The sequence below is a fragment of the Myotis davidii genome, unplaced genomic scaffold (genome assembly GCF_000327345.1).
Source record: "Myotis davidii unplaced genomic scaffold, ASM32734v1 scaffold190, whole genome shotgun sequence".
In the NCBI taxonomy this organism is placed as follows: domain Eukaryota; kingdom Metazoa; phylum Chordata; class Mammalia; order Chiroptera; family Vespertilionidae; genus Myotis; species Myotis davidii.
Genome location: NW_006283440.1, coordinates 901,074 through 908,250, shown reverse-complemented (window position 1 = coordinate 908,250; position 7,177 = coordinate 901,074). Strand labels below are relative to the sequence as shown.

The 7,177-nt window shown below is 39.2% G+C and overlaps 1 protein-coding gene across 1 annotated transcript in view; it reads right to left on the bottom strand.

The window, feature by feature from the left end:
• FANCC (Fanconi anemia complementation group C) overlaps positions 1–1,124 on the bottom strand; it is a 226,354-nt gene extending 225,230 nt beyond the window's left edge. Inside the window, exon 1 of the mRNA XM_006753678.2 lies at positions 1,102–1,124. The gene's annotated coding sequence lies outside the window, so the exon portion shown is untranslated. The remainder of the gene's footprint in view (positions 1–1,101) is intronic.
• Between the last annotated feature and the right edge of the window lie 6,053 nt (positions 1,125–7,177).

Here is a 7,177-nt window from a genome sequence, read left to right as displayed (position 1 = left end):
AAAAAAACTAGATAATTACAATCAAGCAGAAGGAAAAATCTCATTAGCATAAGTCTGATTAAGAAAAAGGAAGAAGTCTGAGAAATCACAAATAGGAAGGAAAATATAAGAAAAAATGATCAAAGTAAAATGACTAAAAGAATATGTTAGAACGATAATAAAAGGGAATAAGATAGATAATAATAAGGCAATAATGTCAGACAATCACCAAGAAAAAAAACCTGCAGGAAATAAATTCAATCTCCTGCTTAAGTTGATCGCTATAAAGAACAGCTCACAGAGCAACTAACTATTGAGGGATGTATGGTTATCACACCCTCCTACTTGTGATGCCAAATATGACTGCTGACTTGGGGTGCTCCTGAGTCAACTTGAAAGGACCACCATTATTACCATTCCCCACCAAGAGACCCATCAGTGACTGGGGGTAGAGAGAGAGCCACTGGCAGAGATATCACCAGAGCGAAGATATCACCAAAGGCTGCGTAAAACAAGTCTATAGTATTAAGGTTAAAATTAAATGAAATGAAAGAGAAATCAAGACAAGGGGATGAGAAGAACAAACACAGCATCAGAGTGGGTAGGTCCTTTCTATCTTCAGGGCAAAGCAAACATCTGGAATTATTTGGTACTGAATGCCAAATTTAAGACTTTGTTCCTCTCTTCAATTATTTGTTAGTAACACCACAAAAAGAAAAAAATAGACCTATAGGCTAAAATGAAGAAGACTGGTTAAAGTGTGTGTAACAATAACTGTCTTAAAAAAAACATACTTTTTAAATTAACAGAGCAGTTGACTGCACAAAGAAATTCCTGACTGACTTGGAGAGCTGTTCATCCTAAATTCTTAAATCAAATTAGGAAGCTGCAGACAAACATATATAATAGCATGATAACATTTTTTGTTAAAATATGCCTGCATAAGCACAGGAAAGTTTTTAAATTACTTCCAAAATAAATGCTGGAATTGTTAATGATTTTTCCTTTAAAAAATTTTTTGTTTTCAATATAATTAAAATAACAATTATTTAAAACAAAATAAAAAATGTGCCCTTCCACGTCATTCAATCTTTACCTGAATTAAATGTGTATGAAACTTACAAAGAACCCCTTTCACATAGAACATAGCTTTGGCAGAGCTGTTCTCACCCAGTGGGATGAAGGGGCCAAGCCCAGCTGTATTAGGGTGGAAAAAAACACCAGCTGTGAAGACCAATGGAAAGGTATGAATCCAGCATCTCTATTCAGTAATTCAGTGACCCTGAGCAAATTAGATGAGATTTCTGAGTGCGGCCTTCACTTGGCTTCGCGAGTGGAATACCTCACAGGGTTGTTTTGAAAACAGTACCCATATACGATGACACAGATTGGTGAGTGCGTTACCAATGACCTTTCTGACCAATATTATACTTTTTATTACCTCAGGAAACAATCTTTTCCATATAATGCCAGATTGCTTGCCACTTACTCTGACCTCCCCTTGGCCTGTGACTCCTTGGACCCCTCAGTGCTCAGCAGAGCAGTCCGGTTACTGATACTTCCTTCTAAAGTGTCTGTATTTACCACCTCCAGGAAACAGCAGAAAAAAACATCCAGCAGGTGCGAAGCAGGTGTCAGAGAGTAAACCTGTGGTATCCAAGTTCTCTGTCCTATGAATATATAAGCAAGCCCAGTAGGGGTAGAAAACATCTTTTCCAAAGGCACATATTGTAGAAGCATGATATTGTTACAGACTCAGCTTGACATATTACACTTCAGAGTTTCAACTGTAATCATTATTCATTTTTTTAGTGTTATTGTTTTAAAAACTTTAAGGATATCAATCAAAAATGTTAATATTCATGCCTTAGACCTGGAAAAGTTCAGAACCACTGAAACAGAAAATAAATAGCAAGAGATGTGAGTCAACTATTTAGAAAGTGTAAGTTTCTGCAATGATGTCAATGTTATATATATATATGTATATCACATATATACTGTCCAACACCATAGCCACTAGCCACATGTGACTACTGAACACATGAAATGTGGCTAGTGCAACTGAGGAACTGAATTTTTTATTTTTTTTATTTAATTAATTTAAATTTACATCATCAAATATGGTATTGAATGGCACAGATCTAGAACCTTGGGTTTATGACTGATGCTAAATGAAAAAGGGTGGTATGTGGGTGAGTTAGCTAAGTTAAAAAGCAAACTGACAAAAAGACAAGCAGAAAAAAACAACAACAAAACAAACAAAAAACCAGCACCGTATTAATATTCTCTCATTCCATATAGCATTCATCTTGATAAAGCTAAAGTCCTAGTCTGGTCTACTCAGGCTGCTATAACAAAAAAAAAACATACACTAGGTGGCTTATACAGCACACATTTATTTTCTTAGTTTTAGGAGCTGGAAAGCCCAAGAACAAGATTCTGGACTCTGGTTCTGGTGAGGATCCTCTCTCTGCCTGGCTTGTAGATGGCCGCTATCTCTCTGTGTGCTCACATGGCCTCTTCTTTGTACATATGCACAGAGAAAAAGATCTCTCTTCCCCTTCTTATAAGGCCACCAGCCCTATCCGATTAGGACTCCCACCCTTACGACCTCATTTAAACCTAATTACCTCTCTAAAGGCTCTAGCTCCATATGAATTTATGGGAGGGGGAGGGGGACACAAAATTCAGTCCATAGCACAACTCTCCACTCTCCCTCCCATATCTAGATTTCTTATGAGTTCCAATATTGCATGGACTATGCTTCTCATCCTTAATTTATAATCTTCTACAAGCTAAGTTTTCTGCCTATTTTTAATACACCATCAGTTTACACCTGAGAGAGACTTTAACCCTGCCTTCGGACGACTGTGAAATGTATCAAGGTTAAACAGCTTTGGCCCTCAAAATGACTTCTCACCTTCTAAAATGATTGTGCAGAAAAGAGTTAACGTAGCAAGCCTGACACTGCTCCCTTAGGAAGGACAGCTTGAAGGCTGGCCCCGGACTAGAATCTGGGAACTTGAATACTGGGAGAGTTCCTCCTCCCTAACTGCTAAGAGGGACTTACTGTGCCTAAACTGTTTGTACAAACAATGTGATTTATGCTGGACATCTGCTTTCCTTCTGAGGATCTGAAATTTTGGTACCTTCTAAGCAGAGGATGACTACATGATCAGCCCCCAATAAAAGCTTTGGGCACTGAATCTCTAATAAGCTTCCCTGATGGATGACATTTCACACATGTTGTCACGATTTTGCTGGAGGAACTGAGTGTGTCCTGTGTAACTCCACAGGGAAAGAACACTTAGAAGCTTGTGCCTGGTTTCCGCCAGACTTCATCCCATGAACCTTTTCCCTTTGCTGATTTTGCTTAGTAGCTTTTCTCTGTAATAAGTCATAATCATGAGGACTTATGCTGAGTGTGCTGAATTCTGTGAGTCTATCTAGTGAATCATCAAACCCAGGGGTGGTCTTGAGGGCCCCCAACACATCAAACAATCCACTGTTTTAATTCACATCATCAAACATCTATCCCTAGTGAAAGAACCCTGTATTCCTAAATTTGAATCTTCCCAGATTCCATTCCAACCCATAATTCTCCCAGCCCTGGCCTTATCCAGTCTACAATCAACATTATCACATCACTTAGGATAAGATAATCATCAAATCTCTCTCTATATGTCAATGCTTCTATAACTGGGGTGAATATAATCCAAGAGATAGGGAACATTTTTTTTCTTCAATATAAAACTGTTTGTTTCCTACATCTTTCAGTAAAAATAATGTTCCCAGGAGCTTCTCCATGCTTAGCCTTATTTTACTTGACCTTTCTGCAAGGGTAGAAGGTACAGAGCATTCCAATCCACGCAGAAGTTTCTCCAAACACTCTTTAATGCCCCCTATTATCTCACTGCCCATGGACCATTACACTCACTTCCATAACTTTACCTTCTACCTGTAACTTCTAAATCCTTAACTTAGCCCAGTCACCTGTCCTAGAATCTTACCCCAAACACCTAGAGGGCAAGTACATGTATGGACCTTACCAAACAATACTTAGACTGATGTTCTCTCTTTTTTCTTTTAAGAGACAGAGAGAAAGGGAGAGAGAGAGAGGGGGAGAGGGAGAGGGAGAGAGAGAGAGAGAGAGAGAGAGAGAGAGAGAGAGAGAGAGAGAACACGATGTGGGAGAAACATAGATCAGTTGCAATCTGAGTATGGCCCTTACCGGAAATGGAACCTATGACCCTTCAGTGCATAGGACAATGCTCTAACCAACTAAGCCACACAATATTAAAAAAAAATCATCTAGACATGTTTGCTTTATAATTGAACTGACTCTAGTTACTAAATCATAGCAATCCAAAGTTATAGAAGACTATTTGAATCCTTTCCCTAACATGTCTTTTTGGTATTCCAGCGAAACTGTTCCTAATTGGTAGTTCACTACTATAGTAGAGCTTGGTGAAATGCTATGCACTGAGCAGCCATCTAATAAATATTTATTCAATAAATTAATAACAATAGCCATCTATCAGACCTGCAGAAAACAGAATGGAACACCACGCTGGTTGACATGGCTTCATTTAGAAATGACACTATTGGTAATCTCACTTTATTAGTTATATGAATGAGAATTTTCAAAAAAATGGTTTGGAATAGCCAGCTACCCATTTTAAGGAGAAAACATAGAGGGATGAAAACTTTAGACTTGTAAAAGTTTAATCATTAAAAGAAAAAAAGGGGGGGGCGTGTTTCAGAAATCCAAATAAAGATGGCAGACTGAACACATGCATTCATTCTTTCTTAAAACATCACTAAAATGACAATAAAACAAATTTAATTTTCATTTTTAAGGTGTAAACTTAAAAGGATGACAATAGGAGAAGTTAGCAATAGAATTTCACAAGCTAGAAAGCAGATAGACAAATGGTACTGAATACATAGATCGGAGAAAATTGAATCTGAGAGGAACAATGGGAAAGTTAAAACCAGCCCTTTTTACATCCCATTTTATTTCACTCGACCCCTAACCTAACAAGATCAGGAAATTAGGACATCTGAGACATCTGGAAATAGGATGAAGGAGGACCTAAAATTAGGTCAACTGGTTTAAAGTCTATCTAAGAGGCAGTTAGACCCCAGATCTCCATTTCAAATTCTTGCAGCCTAGCCCCCAACCTGACCAAAAAGAGGTGGTTTATTCTCTGGGTAAGTTCCACAAATTAGGGAGTTGGGGGAGTGTTCACGGGTTAAATAAAAATGTGTAAACTGGAATACTGAAGGCTAAAACCCCCCTATCCCCAGAGTTTTCTAACCTACTCAGGCCCTAGAACAATGACAGTCTGATTTATAGATGACAAGCAACTCTGATAAGCCAAAGAGTAAAAATCTAAAGGTATTACGGGCAATAGGGTCGTGAAGACCTGAGGGGTGGGTAGGGGCTGGGAGAAGGAGGGAAAGCAGGAGAAAACGGCAGATATCTGTAATACAGATACATTTTTTATCAACAAGAAAAATATATTAAGTAATAATAAATAAATAAATAAGATCTGAAGGTACTGACATGAGAGGGTTCCCAAACACTCAGCCCAAACAGATCTTTTTAATAGGAACCTAAGTCAGTTAAGTGCCTTCCATGTATGCGGAGTTTGGTATAACTTTTTAGTTCTTCGTTGTAAATATAAGCAGACAACCAAGGACTGGTTACCAGACACTGAGAAAACCTCTAATATACACAAAATATACAGATAAAAGCAACACAGAAGTCATGTGACTTTTTTAAAAGTTATAACATTAATATCTTTACAGCAGAGGAAATAATACTATATCCATGAAAGAAAGAGAATATTAACAAAAAGGACATTCAGAGAATAGTCTTGGAAATTAAAAATATAATAGCAAAAATGAAAAACTCAATAGAAAAGAAAGTATTTAAAGCTGAAAATCTCGAATGTGCCCTGGCCAGTGTTGCTCAGTGGCTGGAGTGTCAGTCTGCGCAACCAAAGGTCTCAGGTTCAATTCCTGGTCAAGGGAGCAAACCTAGGTTGCAGGTTCCATCTCCACTAGGTCAGGGCACATGCAGGAGGCAACCAATCTGTATGTTTCTGCATTGATGTTTCTCTCTCCCTCTCGGTACATGCAGGAGGCAACTAATTTATGTGTCTCTGCATTGATGTTTCTGTGTGTGTGTGTGTGTGTGTGTGTGTGTGTGTGTGTGTGTGTGTATAACTTTGCCACGCCCCCTTCCCTTCCACTCTCACTAAAAATCAACAGGAAAAATGTCCTGGGTGAGGATTAACAACAACAACAAAATCTCAAAAGCCAAAAAACAATGTGATGGAAAACAGGAGAAAGATAATAAAATCAGAGGGTCAGTCCTAAAGATCAAACTCCAAATAAAGAAGCTCCAAAGAAAATGGAAGGAAGGATATAATCACAAAAATATTCTTAGAACAAAAAGACAAGAGTTTCTAGATTGGAAGAGCTAACCAACTGCCCAACAGTGGATGAAAAGAGATCCACACCATAGCACATCATCATAAAGTTGTAAAAACACTGGAAGGTAAAAGGGAATGGAACAATGCTATTTCCAACCTGGAATTCTATGTCCAGATAAATTATCAGTTAAATGTGACACAAAATGATTTCTATCCCACACACCATTTTAAAAAGATACTAGAGGATGTGCTCCACCAAAACAAGAGAGTAAGCCAAAAAAGCGAATGATAATGAAGGAAAAACCTAGGATGGTTATAAATAAGTTTTGAAACAGGAAAGGACTATATATACACACACACACACAACTAAATGACCGGTTGACCTGTTGCTATGACGCACACTGACTACCAGGGGACAGATGCTCACCGCACAGGATCAGGCTCCCTCCTGTCTTATTCCGGCCTGCTGGGATCGGGCAGAAACCAATTCTCCGGCAGCGGTAACAAGGACATCGCCGGAGGGGGATTAAAGTGCGGAGTCTGAGGGCCGTGTGTGGCATAGACCGGATGTCCTCCTCTCTGGGCTTCCATGCCCCGCCTGTAATTGAAGGTGACGAACTGGGTGGTGGATCTTGGTGGCCAACACACAGGGGCCAAAGACAGCAGAGCAGTGAAGTAGGCTGGCGGTGCGCGCACTGCGTGAGGTGGCCAGATTGGGGCGCGATGGCCCACTTGGGAGCGTGCCGGGCCCTGGC